The sequence below is a fragment of the Palaemon carinicauda genome, chromosome 2 (assembly GCF_036898095.1).
Source record: "Palaemon carinicauda isolate YSFRI2023 chromosome 2, ASM3689809v2, whole genome shotgun sequence".
Taxonomy (NCBI): Eukaryota; Metazoa; Arthropoda; class Malacostraca; order Decapoda; family Palaemonidae; genus Palaemon; species Palaemon carinicauda.
In genome coordinates, this window is record NC_090726.1 from 191,776,719 (window position 1) to 191,794,081 (window position 17,363).

Below are 17,363 nucleotides of genomic sequence, written 5' to 3' on the forward strand. Positions count from 1 at the left end.
TCACCCATTGTTGTGATTCCATTTTTTCTATGACTAGCATAGAGATTCACCCATTGTTGTGATTCCATTTTTTAAGACTAGCATAGAGATCCACCCATTGTTGTGATTCCATTTTTTATGACTAGCATAGAGATTCACCCATTGTTGTGATTCCATTTTCTTTAAGACTAGCATAGAGATTCACCCATTGTTGTGATTCCATTTTTTATGACTAGCATAGAGATTCACCCATTGTTGTGATTCCATTTTTTAAGACTAGCATAGAGATTCACCCATTGTTGTGATTCCATTTTTTTTAAGACTAGCATAGAGATTCACCCATTGTTGTGATTCCATTTCTTTTTATGACTAGCATAGGGATTCATCCATAGTTGTGATTCCATTTTTGTTTTGTCTAGCATAGAGGTTCACCCATAAAATTAGTAAGATGACTGCTGCGGAGATTCAGGACTTTGTGGCCCTGGCAGAGCGACAAGGTTACGAAGGAGAGGCATTGCAAGGCTATGTGCGGGAGCTTGTGAATGGGGTCAATTCCTGGAGGAAGGTCGAGCAGGAAGAGTTTGAGAGAGAGAGAGAGAGCGAGAGCATGAATTGAAGATGCAGGAACAGGATATCCAGCTAGCACGGATAAACAGCCCTCACCCTAACGGCATTCAAAATGGCCAAAGCTTCCCCTCCATGCCTGTCCACACACTCATTCCTCAGTGGGACGACAAGGATCCTGTGAAGTGGCTAAATGAGGTGGAGTCCGTGTTTCAGACATGTGCCATAGCGGAGGATATGAAGGCCCTACTACTGTCAAAGCATATGGCGGGGAAAGGGAAGAATGCTCATGCTGCGCTCCCCGCCGATAAACAGGGTAATTTTGAGGCCGTCAGGAAGGCTTTGATTGAAGCCTATAAACTAAGTCCTGAAAATTGGTGCCATCAGTGGCGTGGGCTCACCAAGTCCGCCACGACATCTTGGTCTGATTGGGGTTTTCAGAAGGATAGGCTCAACACCCTTTGGGTCGAGGCTGCAAAGTGCACTACTTATGACAACCTCCTAGAGCTCTTCAAAATCGAGGACTTCCACAGGAACGCCCCACCGGCGCTCTCAATTTACATCTCTGAGAAAAATCCAGCTACGTTTAGAGCATGCTACAAGTATGCTGAAGAGTACGAGCTAGTCCGGTTCAACTCGGGACCCCCCAGCTCAGTCCCATTGGGCAAGTCTAAGCCCCGGCAAAATCCAATCTCCCCTACATAGTGTGGCCATTGCAGGAGATCTAACCACTTGGAAGCCAACTGTCGGCTGAAGCTATCCGGTCAGTCAACTGAGTCCACGAAGCAGAAGAATAAGCCCAAGGTTAAGGTGGCGAAGCCGAACGATGCCAGTGCATACTGCGAGGTATGTAAGTGCCACGGACACACAAAGAACTACTCACTATGTCCCAGCAAATCCTCAGCCTCTTCTCCAGCTGCCCTCTCAATCTCTATCCGAGAAGCTACCAAAAGACAGCCCGCTGTTGGGGAGATCACAGTAGCTCTGCCTGAAGGAGATGGCTCTCCGCAATCGGTCAGAGCATTACAGGATACTGGTGCCGACGTTTCACTAATCTTATGGCACTAGGTGCCTATCGGTGCCAAAGTCCAGCAGGACAATCGCATGACGGCCCGTTGGATCGAAGGAGTCACTAAGGATCTCCCTACTGTGGAGTTGAGAGTGACCATGCCCCAGCTCAGCTAAAGGTGCAGGCTAGGGGTAGTGAGCGATCTCGGGCATGAAGGCTATGACTTGCTCTTGGGACAAGACCTCCTAAGAAGCATACAGCGCGTGCCCCTCAGGTGCATGAAAGCAGTCGAGCCGGAGCCCGGGACTGAGAACGCCCCTCCTGAAGAAGAAAAATGGCTAGCTGACATTGACCTCGGGGAAGTACCTTGGCTAAGTGAGGTGGCGCGAGAGCCTTCATCCTATAGCAATGAGTCTGAGCCTCATACCCCAGAAGCCTATTCGGAAGGAGCGGTGCTGCTCACCACCACAGGGAATGAAGCTAACCCAAATACTAGCCCAGGGGTCTCGGGGGAGTCTGAGGGAGAAGCGTCCATCACCCCAGAGGACCTAGGGAGTCGAACGGAGCTCATCAAATCTCAGTTGTTGGACAAGACTCTGAAAACCTACAGGGAAGCTGCTTACTCAGACGAAGCAGAGATGATTAACCTCTCAAAGGAGAATTTCCTGCTGAAGGAAGGGGTGCTCTTCAGAGTCACCCGAGGCCCTCACGATCCCGCAGAAGCCCTTCGCCGGCAAGTAGTTGTTCCCCGTAATCTCCGCTTGGCAGTGCTACGTATGGCTCATGAGGGATTAGGAGGACACTTTGGTGTGAAATGCACTACCCACCTGATCCAGCCTCATTTCTTCTGGCCGGGATTACAGAAGAGTGTTAAGTCTTACGTGGCTTCCTGCCATCCGTGCCAAGTTGCCGGTAACCCAAACCAGGTTGTGCCGAGGGCTCCTCTCCAACCCATTCCATCTGCAGGTATCCCCTTCCATGATGTACTTGTGGATTATGTGGGTCCCCTGCCCCGTAGTAAGCGTGGAAATCGTTTCTTATTAACAATGATTGATCGGTTCACGCGCTACCTCGAAGCTGTACCAACCAGGTGCGCCAATGCCAGTCATGCTGTCAGAGGACTGACACAATTCTTTTGTAGGTTTGGGTTCCCAGCCACAATCCAGTCGGATAAGGGCTCTCACTTCATGGCAAGAGAGTTTAAGGCAGCAATGGAGTACCATGGTGTCCACCAGCAGACCTCTACTGCATATCATCCAGAGAGCCAAGGACTCGTGGAGCGCTCCCACCAAACGCTAAAAACAGTCTTGACGAAGTTAGGGGAGGCTGGCTCTTCGGATTGGGAGGAGAACTTGCCTTATCCTCTGTTCGCCCTCTGCCAGGCACACTCAGAAACCACAGGATACAGCCCTTTTGAGTTGCTGTATGCTCACTCCACACGTGGGCCACTAGACATACTCTATGAAGCTTGGGAGGACTCCTCCAAGGCCTCCTGGGTGGAAGAGCTGCCAGATATACAGGCTAAGTTACGAACTGCCTGGGAAATTGCCAAGGTTTCCGAGGCGAAGGTACAGGGCATCACAAAAAGTCACGTAGATCGTGAAGCCCAGGATCGAAGTTTTGAAGTGGGAGACCAAGTTCTGGTTCTCCGCCCAGGAGAACAGAGACCGTTAAGCACAAAATTTACGGGTCCCCCACAAGATTCTTGGGAAGAAGGGTAAATTAAATTACCTAGTGGATTGCGGCATAAGACGAGCCAAGTGGCTCCATATCAACCTGCTTAACCCTGGATAGGTACGGTGGGTCGTTTGCGACCCCGAGCGTAAAAAAAAAACAGGTTTTTTTCACGTGACTCACCCCCGTGACTGAATTTGTGGGTGATCGACCTGCAGGAGGTGTCTCCCCTACACGCTCTAGTAGTGTCCAGATGTGCATTGCTGTAGCTGTACTCCTTCCCCGATTTTTGAGACGCGTCGGGGTCGAGGGCGACCGAGTTTACCCTTCTAAGGTAGTTTGCATAATTATCAAAGTTATTACGTATTATGAAATTGTCGTAGAATGGTGCAACTTGTATAGGTTATCAGTTGTGGAAAGTCTTGGTGGATTGTTTGGCTACCATGTGCATGATTTTTTTTTTAGTTAAAATGTCGTTCATCACCACGAGGACCATTTTACCGCGAGTGCCCCTTTTTCATTTTTTTTCCTTTTTTTGCCAAGTAATTTTTCCGTAAGATATTGCCAAATAGTGTCGTAAAACTTTTGCTTGTTTAGTGTTGGAAAGTGTGTCTAGATGATCTGGCTACCCATGCGTGACTTTGTTTTTGTCAGATATGACGTAGTTATTGGTATATTGGGTATTTAACTGCGGTTACCAATTTCTGTTTTTTTTTCAATATTTGTAAAAATTACTACGTAGTAAGGAATTGCCGTATATTATTCATTTTTTTTTCATGTTTATGTGTTAGAAAGTGTGCCTTGATGGTTGGGCTAACACGTGCATGTCTTTTTTTTTTATCTGAGATGCCGTATATTAGAATGTCGGGCATTTTACCGCGAGTGCCCCTTTTTCATTTTTTTACATTTTTTTGCCAAGTCATTTTTCCGTAAGATATTGCCAAATAGTGTCGTAAAACTTTTGCTTTTTTAGTGTTGGAAAGTGTGTCTAGATGATCTGGCTACCCATGCGTGATTTTGTTTTTGTCAGATACGACGTAGTTATTGGTATATTGGGTATTTAACTGCGGTTGCCAATTTCTGTTTTTTTTTTCAATATTTATAAATTTACTACGTAGTAAGGAATTGCCGTATATTATTGATTTTTTTTTCATGTTTATGTGTTAGAAAGTGTGCCTTGATGGTTGGGCTAACACGTGCATGTCTTTTTTTTTTATCTGAGATGCCGTATATTAGAATGTTGGGGGTTTTTCCGCGAGTGCCCCTTTTTATTTGTTTTGCATTTTTTTGCTTAGTCATGTTACCGTAAGGAATTGGCAAGTAGTGTCGCAAAACTTATATTTTTATAGTGTTGGAAAGTGTTTCTAGATGATCTGGCTACCCATGCCTATTTTTTTTTTTAGCCAGATATGGCGTATATATAAGTATGTGTTCGATTTTCCTGTGATTGCCATTTTTTCGTTTTTTCCCATTTCTTTCAAAATTACTACGTACTAAGGAACTATCACAGAGTAATGATTCATTTATATGTTTATTTGTCGGAAAATGTGCCTTGATGGTTTGCCTAGCACGTGGCTGAAATTTTTTTTTCTGAAATGCCGTATATTAGAATGGCCATTTTTCCACGAGTGCCCCTTTTTATTTGTTTTGTATTTTTTTGCTTAGTCATGTTACCGTAAGGAATTGGCAAGTAGTGTCGCAAAACTTATAATTTTATAGTGTTGGAAAGTGTTTCTAGATGATCTGGCTACCCATGCCTATCTTTTTTTTTTAGCCAGATATGGCGTATATATAGGTATGTGTTCGATTTTCCTGTGATTGCCATTTTTTCGTTTTTTCCCATTTCTTTCAAAATTACTACGTACTAAGGAACTATCACAGAGTAATGATTCATTTAGATGTTTATTTATCGGAAAATGTGCCTTGATGGTTTGCCTATCACGTGGCTGAATTTTTTTTTTTCTGAAATGCCGTATATTAGAATGTTAGCCATTTTTCCGCGAGTGCCCCTTTTTATTTGTTTTGCATTTTTTTGCATAGTCATGTTACCGTAAGGAATTGGCAAGTAGTGTCGCAAAACTTATATTTTTATAGTGTTGGAAAGTGTTTCTAGATGATCTGGCTACCCATGCCTATCTTTTTTTTAGCCAGATATGGCGTATATATAGGTATGTGTTCGATTTTCCGGTGATTGCCATTTTTTCGTTTTTTCCCAATTCTTTCAAAATTACTACGTACTAAGGAACTATCACAGAGTAATGATTCCTCTAGATGTTTATTTGTCGAAAAATTTTGTTTACTTCTTTTTTGATTGAATATCATCAAATTTCTTTAGCTAAAATATTATATTGTTTTACATTTTTTTTTTTCGATTTTATTTCCCTTCAAAAAAATTTTTTTGGGTCAGAATTTTAATTTTATAGTCGTAAAATAATCGACAATTATCCAGCAACCCACCATACAATTTCTATGCATATCCAATAATAATTAGATTAGTAAATAACACCTTGAAATTGATATACCCTTCCTACATTTCAAGTGGCAGATTAGGGAGTCTGAGTCAGTGTGGTTGGCGGCCATTTTGTGGACATATCCGAAGCGTAAGCTGCCCTATCTATATATATTCTTGTTCCCTATAGAATTTGTGATATTTTGGTATATTTTTACCTGCATAAATATCATATTATATATTAAATATATGTATTTATTTACGAAATTTCTAAGTACTCAAAAAATTACCTCTAGATATGGCCCCTGATATAAATGTAATTTACAAAATAATGAAGATTTTTTTACATATTTCTATTTTAGGATAACATATGTTTATTCCCTAAAAAAATTAGCCACTTCCTATTTCATTTGGGTACCCAAAAAAATTCATGAAATTTGGACAAATTTTTTTGGCCAAAAAAAGTTACCCTTTTTTCTCATTTCAGATCTTCACCTCCATGGATCTGACTTCATCCAAAATACATCAAGATGTGTCCTAAACATTCAAGAATCAATTCCTAAAAGGATTTGTGTATATATGTATAAACATTTTTTTTATGAATTTTTATGTCAGGTCTTTTTTTTTCTACTTAATTTTTTAAAATATTTATAATAAATAGTTTTTCTGCAGATGAGTAGTATTTATCTTTACAGTTGTTTTAAGCATTCATTGAAGTTTTTTTTGGCAAAAGAAAAAAGGAGGTTACTGCAAAAACTGATTTTTCAAGAATTTTTTTTGGCGTCGGGGTCGTTCGCGTCCGAGTATACCCTTAAAGGGGTGTCCGAGGAGCGTACCTATCCAGGGTTAAGCCCTATCAACAAAGGGCCAATGTGGTGGGTACTGTTACCCAGATCCACTCACTCGAGAGCAACTCCGAGGTTCTGGCCAACTTTAAGCTGGTCACTCCTGCTTTGGACACTGTTAAGAGGGGTGTTGTCAAGAACCTCCTGCTACAGCACCCACAGGTAGTGCGAGACACACTGGGTCACACCCAACTATTAGAACACAAGATTGACTTGGTTCCAGGAACGTGTCCGATCCGCCAGAATTATTATCGGTTAAACCCCCAGCGGGCTGAAAGGGTGTCGGAACAGATAAAGTTGCAGCTCAGCTTAGGTCTCATTGAGGAAAGTGAAAGTCCATGGGCATCACAGGTGGTCCTAGTGCCAAAAGAGGGAGGAGGGGATAGGCTGTGTATAGATTTCTGCAAATTGAATGCGGTGACAAAACCTGAGTCCTACCCACTCCCTCGCATCGAGGATTGCTTGGAGAGCTTAGGTGAATCCCCTTATCTAAGTAAGATCGACCTAGAAAAGGGCTACTGGCAGGTACCACTGACAGAGGAGTCGCAGCCACTGACCGCATTCATAACCCGAGATGGACTTTACCTGTGTCGGGTGATGCCTTTTGGTCTTCGGAACGCACCCAGCTGCTTCCAGAGACTCATGAACAAGGTACTAGCGGGGATTTCCAACTGTGTGGTTTACTTAGATGACGTCCTCATTTTCTTCAAGACCTGGGAAGAACACCTCCTAACTCTAGGGAAGGTGCTGAGGGCCCTCCAAAAGGCAAATTTGGTCATCAACCTCAAAAAATGCACGTTTGGCGGGACTGAGATTACCTACCTGGGCAACCAAGTAGGAGGGGGCAAAATAATGCCCAAGGATGCAAATATCCGTACAATACAAGAGATGCCCTACCCTAGAACTAAGAAGGAAGCCCAACGATTCCTGGGGATGGTACAGTACTTCCGGAGGTTTGTGCCAAACTTTTCTCAGGTAGCCGCTCCCATCACAGACTTGTTCAAAGAAAACAAGCAGTTCTGCTGTACAGATGAATGCCGGGCAGCCTATGACCACCTAAAAGGCATTTTAATGAGCCGTCCCATGCTCCATGCACCAGACTACACTAAACCTTCCGCTCTCAACGTGGATGCCAGTGACATAGGGGTGGGAGCTGTCCTCCTGCAGGAGGAAGATCAAGTCCGACACCCTATTGCATACTTCTCAAAGAAACTGAACCCTGCTCAAACTAGGTACAGTACTATTGAGAAAGAGCTCTTAGGCATAGCCTTGTCACTGAAGCATTTCGAATCATATCATGCTGACCATGAGTTCCCACTCACAGTCCTAACGGACCATAACCCTCTGACTTACTTGACGCAGTTCCGAAATAAGAATAAGAGACTCATGAGGTGGTACATGGACCTCCAAGACTACAATTGGAAGGTCGAGCACATAAGAGGCACAGATAATAAAATAGCAGATGTCCTCTCCAGGCATTAGTGCTCAGGGCACAGTGCCATGTCCCTAGCCTGTAGTCATACTCATTAAGTTAAGTTAGTTTGTATAAAAAAATTTTAATTGGCCTTGGTGTCTCCCCAGGTAGATAAACTTGAGGAGCCATTTTGGCCTCATTATTTAGATTTGATTTATTTTTATTGACTTACTTTATCTTTTTGCATTTATGTCAATTTTCTTTAATTTTATGCCTACCACTGCACTAGGTCACTTAACTTTAACCATTCTTGCATTTTAATTTTCAATTTTGCAGTTTTAAATTTTTCTCTTTTTTTTGGTTGTTGCCTCACAGTCAGCATGCTTATTTCTACGAGGCACCTAAAGTTAATTTACTGTCAAAATAACGTAAAATTATGACCCTAGTTGCAGCTTAGATATTTATCCATTATTGTGGTGAGACTCACTGAGGGATGAGTCATTAAGGCTAGTGCCTTCAGACCTTGCTTGCAGAGTTCTTGTCCTGTTTTAGGACAAAATCTCTGCTAAAATGGGGGCTGTTAGTAATGGCGGTCATTGCACCACCCCTCTACCAAACAAAGACCCCACCAGCAAGGACTTCGTCGGCCGGCCACAAGTTTTGGGACCCTACCCAGAGTCTCACCCACCCCCCAACCATCCTATACCAGTCTACTCCCCTTTGAGGTCTCATTTTTCAGCAATCTTTACTTATCACGCGGCGATGTCAAGATCCCAGGAGAAAGAGGAGGCCTATTGATGGGGGTGTCGGGACACGTGACAAGGCCTGACCAATGGGACAACAGTCAGGCCAATCCCCCCCCCCCCCACTTGGGGGCAAAAAGGGAGCTGAGTCTGCCTAGGAGCAGCTGGGCATCCTTCTTGACTCAACCTCTTTGAGGGAACCACCATCTCTCTTCACTCTTAAGACATCAGGGAGGCAGGACCTCTGTTTACATATCCTCCACAAGGGAGGAACCAGAGTCCTTTTTACTAAGGTAAGGTGTCTGATTTTGAGATCCTCATTATCCTTACCCAACCTCCCATCCCTTCCTTATCACATCCCATTTTTTCCTTTTATCCTTTAAAGAAATATCCTACCCACTGAACCTTTTAACCCATTCCCTATATCCCTCCACGTGTGCCGTTTGCTTCTATCCTTAATCAATTCACCCTGTGACAGTGTTGATTCCCATGTGTAATGTTTAAATCTCTAAGCTTTGCATTTTCATTTAATTTGCTCAAAGGTTTTAACCACACGACTTCATCGTGTTCCCAGCCGGTAGAAGTAAGTGTGCTGTTAATAATTCAATTTATTTCCCTTTCCAGGGAACATGATTGCTGTGCTGGAGTTTCATCCACGGCCCACCAAACTCCACTCGAAGCTCCTCGTGGCTTAAATTAAAATAGTTATCTGCTGTGCTCCCCTTTCATTTATTTTTATTTAAATATTATTGTAAATATATATATATATTGTCGGTATCTTTTGTCTTATTGCCGACTGGTGACCTTTTCCATTGCTATTTTTTTGTTATGACCCTTGAGTCCCTTAAGGAAGGCTGGACTCGAACCCCGGGCCCGTAACATTAGTAAATAATAATAATAATAATAATAATAATAATAATACAGTATAAGGTTTTATAATAGTTTGTCCTTTTGTCAAGAACAGGTCTAAAGAATACTATGGTTTTTCGTAGAACGTATGGAAGACTCACCACCCGTGGCACACGCATCTTGGTCAAGGTTCTTTGTCAAGGTAAACTTATCACAAGTTGGCTTGATGTCTGAATAAAGGACTCTGATGAAGCTGATGTAGTACAGCATGTGGATAACGTGTATGACACCGAATACCTGCAACAACAAAACAAGAACAAGCTGAGATTACTGACCTCCGCTTAAGGTTAACGGAGTCGTCAAAATCTCTTTTTTTTTCTTTTTTTTTTTTGACGTTATCTTTAAAATGGCGATCATCTCGAAAATTTAATGGGGTCGTCCATGACCTAAGATCTATCTGTTGGTGAAAAAATCGTTAAAATCAGCTGATTGGTTTTGAAGGTTTGAGGGTTTAAAGGCACAGATAAGGGGCAGTGACATTGCCCTATCAAGCAGGACAATGCCCAAGCCCCTTCTCCATCCAAGCTAGGACCAAGAAGGGCTAGGCAATGGCTGCTGATGACTCAGCAGATAGACCTCTAGGATCATCCAAACCCACCATCCTTTGCTCACAAGGCTAGTAAGGTTGCAGCGACCGAGGAAACTAACGAGTTTGAGCGGGACTCGAACCTCAGTCTGACGTTCACCAGTCAGAGACGTTACCACATCGGCCACCATAACCTTAACGTAATCCTATCCACAGACAGACACACAGACAAATAGATAAACATACTTGATTTTATAACCTCCTTGGCGGAGATAATAAACCTGAAATGAAAAAAAAAAATGTCTCATTGAAAAAAATTTCTTAACCTATAAGATAAATACTCAATATGAACAAATAATCGAAATAATTCATTCTATTCAACAAAAGGCATATTTCAAGCAGGACAAGCATGGATAGGCCTAATGTTTAGACTAAAACCCACATATCTAAGTAACATTTTTTTCAGTTGAATCTTCATATGCTGTTGCTCTTTAAAAAAAAAAAATATATATATATATATATATATATATATATATATATATATATATATATATATATATATATATATATATATATATATATATATATATATATATATATATATATATATATATCTAGATCTTTTTAAAACAATAAACTATTGAAAGTATAGAGAGTTATAGATTATTCACATGATATATTTTTTATCTTCTTTTGAGTTTAGTATTGTTAATGAAAGGAATTAATATAAATTTGGCATTTTCTGGTCTCAATTCAGATATTTGGTGATAAAAAATCTCTGGGTCAAATTCCTCTTAGTAAAAAATAAACAGGATATGTTTATTTTTTTCTGAATTTCTGAAATGTGATAAGACTATGTGCTGACCGGTAATTAAATAATGACTTACACGAATGCACACACACACACACATGTATATATATATATATATATATATATATATATATATATATATACAAATCAATACATACACATATTCATATATATATATATATATATATATATATATATATATATATATGTGTGTGTGTATGTATATATGTATATATGTATATATGTATATATATATATATATATATATATATATATATATATATATATGTGTGTGTATATATATGTATATATACACACACACACATATACATATATATATATATATATATATATATATATATATATATATATATATATATATACATATATAGTGTATATATATATATATATATATATATATATATATATATATATACTGTATATATATCTAATTTCCCATCACGCTCGGTGGAGAGTGAGTATAAGCCCTGGTGAGAGGAGATACCCCGACAGTACACTCGGAAAACAGACTCTCCCACAAATTGCCGAACCCGCCAGTTGTAGTTAGGAAAGAGGTGAGAGAGTGGGAAGGGTTGAGTCTAAATTTACCCGTCATTTTTGACGGCTCGGGTACACTAGTACATAAAAAATGTTCTTCTTACTTACCACATTACACCTCCCTATAAGGATTGACGCCTTTTTACAATCGAAGCCACACAGGCAGTCTTTGGGCTCCCAAATCTTGATTCGCATCCTGGCAGCTGCTGAAGGAGAAAATTTATTATTATTATTATTATTATTATTATTATTATTATTATTATTACTTGCTGAGCTACAACTCAGTTGGAAAGGCAAGATGCTATAAGCCCAACGGGGGAAATAGCCCAGTGAGGAAAGGAAACAAGGAAAAATAATATATTCTAAGAACAATGACATTTAAATAAATATTTCCTATATAAACTATAAAAACTTTAACAAAACAGGTGGGAGAGAAACGAGATAGAATAGTGTGCCCGAGTGTACCCTCAAGCAAGAGAACTCTAACCCTGGACAGTGGAATTCCATGGTACAGAGGCTATGGCACTACCCAAGACTAGAGAACAATGGTTTGATTATGGAGTGTCCTTCTCCAAGAAGAGCTGCTTACCATAGCTAAAGAGTCTCTTCTACCCTTACCAAGAGGAAGTAGCCACTGGACAATTACAGTGCAGTAGTTAACCCCTTTGGTGAAGAAGAATTGTTTGGTAATCTCAGTGATGTCAGGTGAATGAGGAAAGAGGAGAGTCTGTAAAGAATAGGCCAGACTATTCAGTGTATGTGTAGGCAAAGGGGAAGTGAACCGTAACTAGGGAGAAGGATCCAATGCAGTACTGTCTGGCCAGTCAAAGGACCCCATAACTCTCTAGCGGTAGTATCTCAATGGGTGGCTGGTGCCCTGGCCAACCTATTTATTATTGGTGATTCAAATTTGCTTTATCTGTGGACTGTTTTAGCTTTGCCAGTGAATGTTAGGGTGGGAAATCTTCTCGAAAGCTATATATATATATATATATATATATATATATATATATATATATATATATATATATATATATATATCCATCTACCCCTCACCATAATTTTTATTCACATATGGCACTCGAGTAATCTCTCTCATAGTTTCGTTTCAAATCCCATTCTGTCATCTAACTCCCAATATCCTTCTGAGGGATTTGTTCTTGGACCTACTAAATATATTGGAGATTACTTCATTGTCATACCACGACTCATGTCCATACAATAACACAGATCTCACTAAACTGATATATAGTCTAATCTATATGTGTAATTTCTGGCGATTTGATTTCCAAATTTTACTTCACCTACCTATTGTCTGGTTTACTTTTTTTTTTTCAATCTCTCACTGAACTCCAATTCTAATGACCCTTTATTGGAGATCATAGTTACTAAATATTTAATGGATTGTACCTCATTAATCCTTTCTCTTTCCATTGCATATTCCATTCACATCATCTATGTCTTTCTTCTATTTATCTTGAGCCCAACCTCGTGTCATATTTCATGCATTCTGGTAAGCAAGCATTGCAAATCCTGTGGTGTTCTGCTAATAAGGACAGCATCAACAGCATACTCTAGGTCAGCTAATTTCCTATTACCAATCCAGTCCAATCCTTCTGCATCATCTCCAACGCAATACAAAATTCATGAGGAAGATAAACAACATAGGCGACCACACATTCCCTTGGAGTACTCCGCTGTTCACTGGAAATTCATTTGATAAGACACCACTAACATTAACTTTGCACTTATTATGCCCATGATAAGGTCAATCAAATTTACATATTCAAGAGGAATTCCATAATAACGCAGGACTCTCCACAAAATTGGCCGTTGTATACTATAGATGCCATCAAAATTGGACTTCTATATTCAACGTATTGCTGTACAATACAGCTTCTACCTTTTCTAAATTTTGTGTATATATATATATATATATATATATATATATATATATATATGTATATAAATATATATATATATATATATATATATATATATATATATATATATATATATATATATGTGTGTGTGTGTGTATACATACATACATATATATATATATATATATATATATATATATATATATATATATATATATGTGTGTGTGTGTATTCACACACATATGTATATATATATATATATATATATATATATATATATATATATATATATATATATATATATATATATATATATATATATATATATATATATATATATATATATATATATATATATATATATGTATATATATATGCGTGTGTGTGTATATAAATTCCATACATACAGAATATACTTATATATGTACATCTTTTACAATATATATATATATATATATATATATATATATATATATATATATATATATATATATATATATATATACGCCTTTTTACCTAAAGTGTGTGATGCTACACAACATCGGGCCCAAGCAAAACATATAATATGTACACAACAAATTTCCCATATCAAATGACACGTTTATAAAAACAATTTCAGATGATATCTTGAAAGGATTTTCAGAAGGTACCTTTTCACAAGTGATATACGTATTGGATATTTCTTAACACTATACGTTTTCCTAAAGAATATAAGTCTAGCTCCGGGTGTAGGGAGATGGCTAACCACAACACTGACAATATTTTCCTAATATCATTTTGCTTTTCGATAGACTACAAACTCTGAAAATAACTATACCTGCTTTTATACCTTGTTTATAACTCCAGACAGAAAGCTCAATTTATATTTCTGCGTTGTGTAGATGATGGGTTTGTAGTATTAGGCCTAGCCTACGTTTAACTTTATACACTCACAGCGATGCAACTAAGCGAGTCCAAAGAAGGCCCAAGCACCACTGGACTTAGTCTCGACCGGTAACCACTGGGTTGAATGAACGTGGCTGGAATAGTACTGGTTTTCAAGAAGAAGAAGAAGAAGAAGATTTTCTCGATGCCTGGGCGAACCTTCGTTGTGACTTCACAACACCTGTTGTTTTTTTTATATATAAAACTGAGAATTTATCAGACTACATAATTAATTTCCTTATGAATTACGTTCAAAAGAGAAATAATCATGCTTATCAACCGCTGGAATCATTAATGTAATCATTTCTAAGCTTAGCAATGTTGTTCCAAGATGACTTGAAGTATAAATAGGCTGAATTCGTCCTTGAAAAACGTATGCCATGAAAAGGTGGAACTTCGAAAGTTCAAATTTGCAGCGAATGATGAACAAGCTGACATAAGTTTCTCTATATAATTTATATATGAAAGATCTATTTCAATTCAGTTACTGTCCTTAAAATGTGTTTTTGATTTGTTCAATATTTATTTGTTTGTCAATTGTTCAATACTTCTCTTGTAATTCATCCATTTCCTTATTTTCCCTATTGGGGTCCTTAGGCTTATAGCATCCTGCTTTTCCAACTAGGAGTATAGCTTAGCTAGTAATAATAATAATAATAATAATAATAATAATAATAATAATAATAATAATAATAATAATAATAATAATAAATCTTTCATATTTATTTTCGAAATAGATGTTTCATATACTTTAATAAATTTCTTAATTCAAATGATTCAAATCTCTCTCTCTCTCTCTCTCTCTCTCTCTCTCTCTCTCTCTCTCTCTCTCTCTCTGTATTAGATTTTCAAATTATGTTTATATAACTTAGGTTATATGGCCAGGCGTCGGGGCCGGGCAGGACCCTTCCTTAGAGGCAAAATTCAATCTTTCAATTATTCCGTATTTATTTATTTATTAATTTATCTATTTATTCATTCAATTATCTATTTCCACATACTGTAAATTTATTTATTTATCATTTTATTATTAATCCTTCCTTTATTTATTTCCATATGTATCTATCAATTTTTCTAATTATTCATTATCATTTATTTCCTATTCAATTATTTTTTTATTCCTTATTCATTCATTCATTTATTTTTTCCATATTTATTCATCTATTCATTTAAGTTTTATTTATTAACTCATTCATTTATTTATCTATTTATCTGTCTATTCTATTTATTCCTTCATTTATTTTTTCTTTATGTATCTATCTATTATTATTTACTTATTCATTCATTTACTTATCAATTTATTCATGTTTTATTTATTCCTTTATTTAGTCATTTCCATATTCATTTACTTATTTACACTTAATCTTCCTAATGGAAACTAATAGACTTACTTGCTTACTCTCCGGTGGTACTTAGGCCACATTGTGACCCATGACCGTTCGGGATAGGATTCTCCACTCTTCTCTATCCTGTGCCTGATGGAACCATTCATTCGGTTTCCCCCAAGAGAGATTCTTAAGGTACCCTGACACTTGCACGACTTTTTGCCACGAATTCGTCGTGGCAAGTCGTGACATTTTGCGGCACGAACTAAAAAAAAAAAAAAAAAAAAAAAAAAAAAAATTACCTCAGAATCACAGCTGACCTGTCCACATTGACACGAACTGGCACGACGAGTTCACGCATAGTTTGCGCATAGTTTGCGCACTTCCCGCATCGTCCCGACGAGTTCACGAACAGTTCGTGCATAGTTCACGACCCGGTCACGAAATTTTGTCTGACCAAAATTTTGAACATTTCAAAATTCTCGTCACGACATGCCACGATGTCACGACAGGTTTACGAACACTTCACGCCAGTTCATGACGAGTTCACGCCAGTTCACGACTCGAGTCGTAACAATGCGTGCCACAAATTCGTGAAAGTGTCAGCCTGGCTTTACATCCTCCTCCAAGCATCTTCTCCAATCCTTTCTTGGCCGTCCTACAGGTCTTCTTGCAGCAGCTTCAGGCAAGGATATCCTCATCCATACGAGCCATGTGTCCTGCCCATTGGAGTCCTCTAAATCTAATCATATCACATAGGTAGTAGGTTGGCCAGGGCACCAGCCACCCGTTGAAATACTACCGCTAGAGAGTTATAGGGTCTTTTGACTGGCCAGATGGTACTAATCTTTGGTTACGGTTCATTTTCCCTTTGCCTACACACACACTGAATAGTCTGGCCTATTCTTTACAGACTCTCCTCTGTCCTTATATACCTGACAACACAGATTACCAAACAATTTTTCTTCACCCAAGGGGTTACTGCACTAATTGTTCCGTGGCTACTTCCCTTATGGTAAGGGTAGAAGAAACTAGCTATGGTAAGCAGCTCTTCAAGGAGAAGGGCACTCCAAAATCAAACCATTGTTCTCTAGTCTTTGGTAGTGCTATAGCCTCTGTACCATGGTCTTCCACTGTCTTGGGTTAGAGTTCTCTTGCTTGAGGGTACACTCGAGCACACTATTCTATCTAATTTCTCTTCCTCTTGTTTTGTTAAAGTTTTTATAGTTTATATAGGAGATATTTATCTTAATATTGTTGCTCCTCTTGAAATATTCTATTTTCCATTTTTCCTTTCCTCACCGGGCTATTTTCTCTGTTGGAGCCTCCGGGCTTATAGCATCCTGCTTTTCCAGCTAGGGTTGTAGCTTAGCTAGTAATAATAATAATAATAATAATAATAATACATTTGGTTGGTTTGTACTATTTCTTATTTCTCTGTTATATCATCTTCTCCATCCATTTATTTCTTGGTCATAGATGGGCCCCTCTATTCTTCTCAGAATCCCACTCTCAAAAATTTCAAATTTGTTCTCTAATGTTTTTGTTAGAGACCAAGTCTCGCATCCATATATCAAAACTGGTCTGATAATTGTGTTATATATTCTCAATTTTGTTTTCACACGAGATTTATCATTTAAAAAGGTCTATAAGGATATAAGGCTAACTAACAAGAAAAAGGGTAAATAAAACTTGTTTTATTTTCTAATGATATATTATTTAATGCAATAAAAATATAAGTTTAGTCTCT

At 38.4% G+C, this 17,363-nt stretch overlaps 1 long non-coding RNA gene across 1 annotated transcript; it reads right to left on the reverse strand.

Moving 5' to 3' along the window:
- Nucleotides 1–9,680: 9,680 nt before the first annotated feature.
- LOC137622637 (uncharacterized) lies at nucleotides 9,681–14,349 on the reverse strand. The gene is made up of 3 exons (XR_011040456.1): nucleotides 14,194–14,349; nucleotides 11,590–11,687; nucleotides 9,681–9,823 (listed from the first exon to the last, which is right to left on the reverse strand). It is a non-coding gene; the product is annotated as an uncharacterized lncRNA (long non-coding RNA).
- Nucleotides 14,350–17,363: the final 3,014 nt, after the last annotated feature.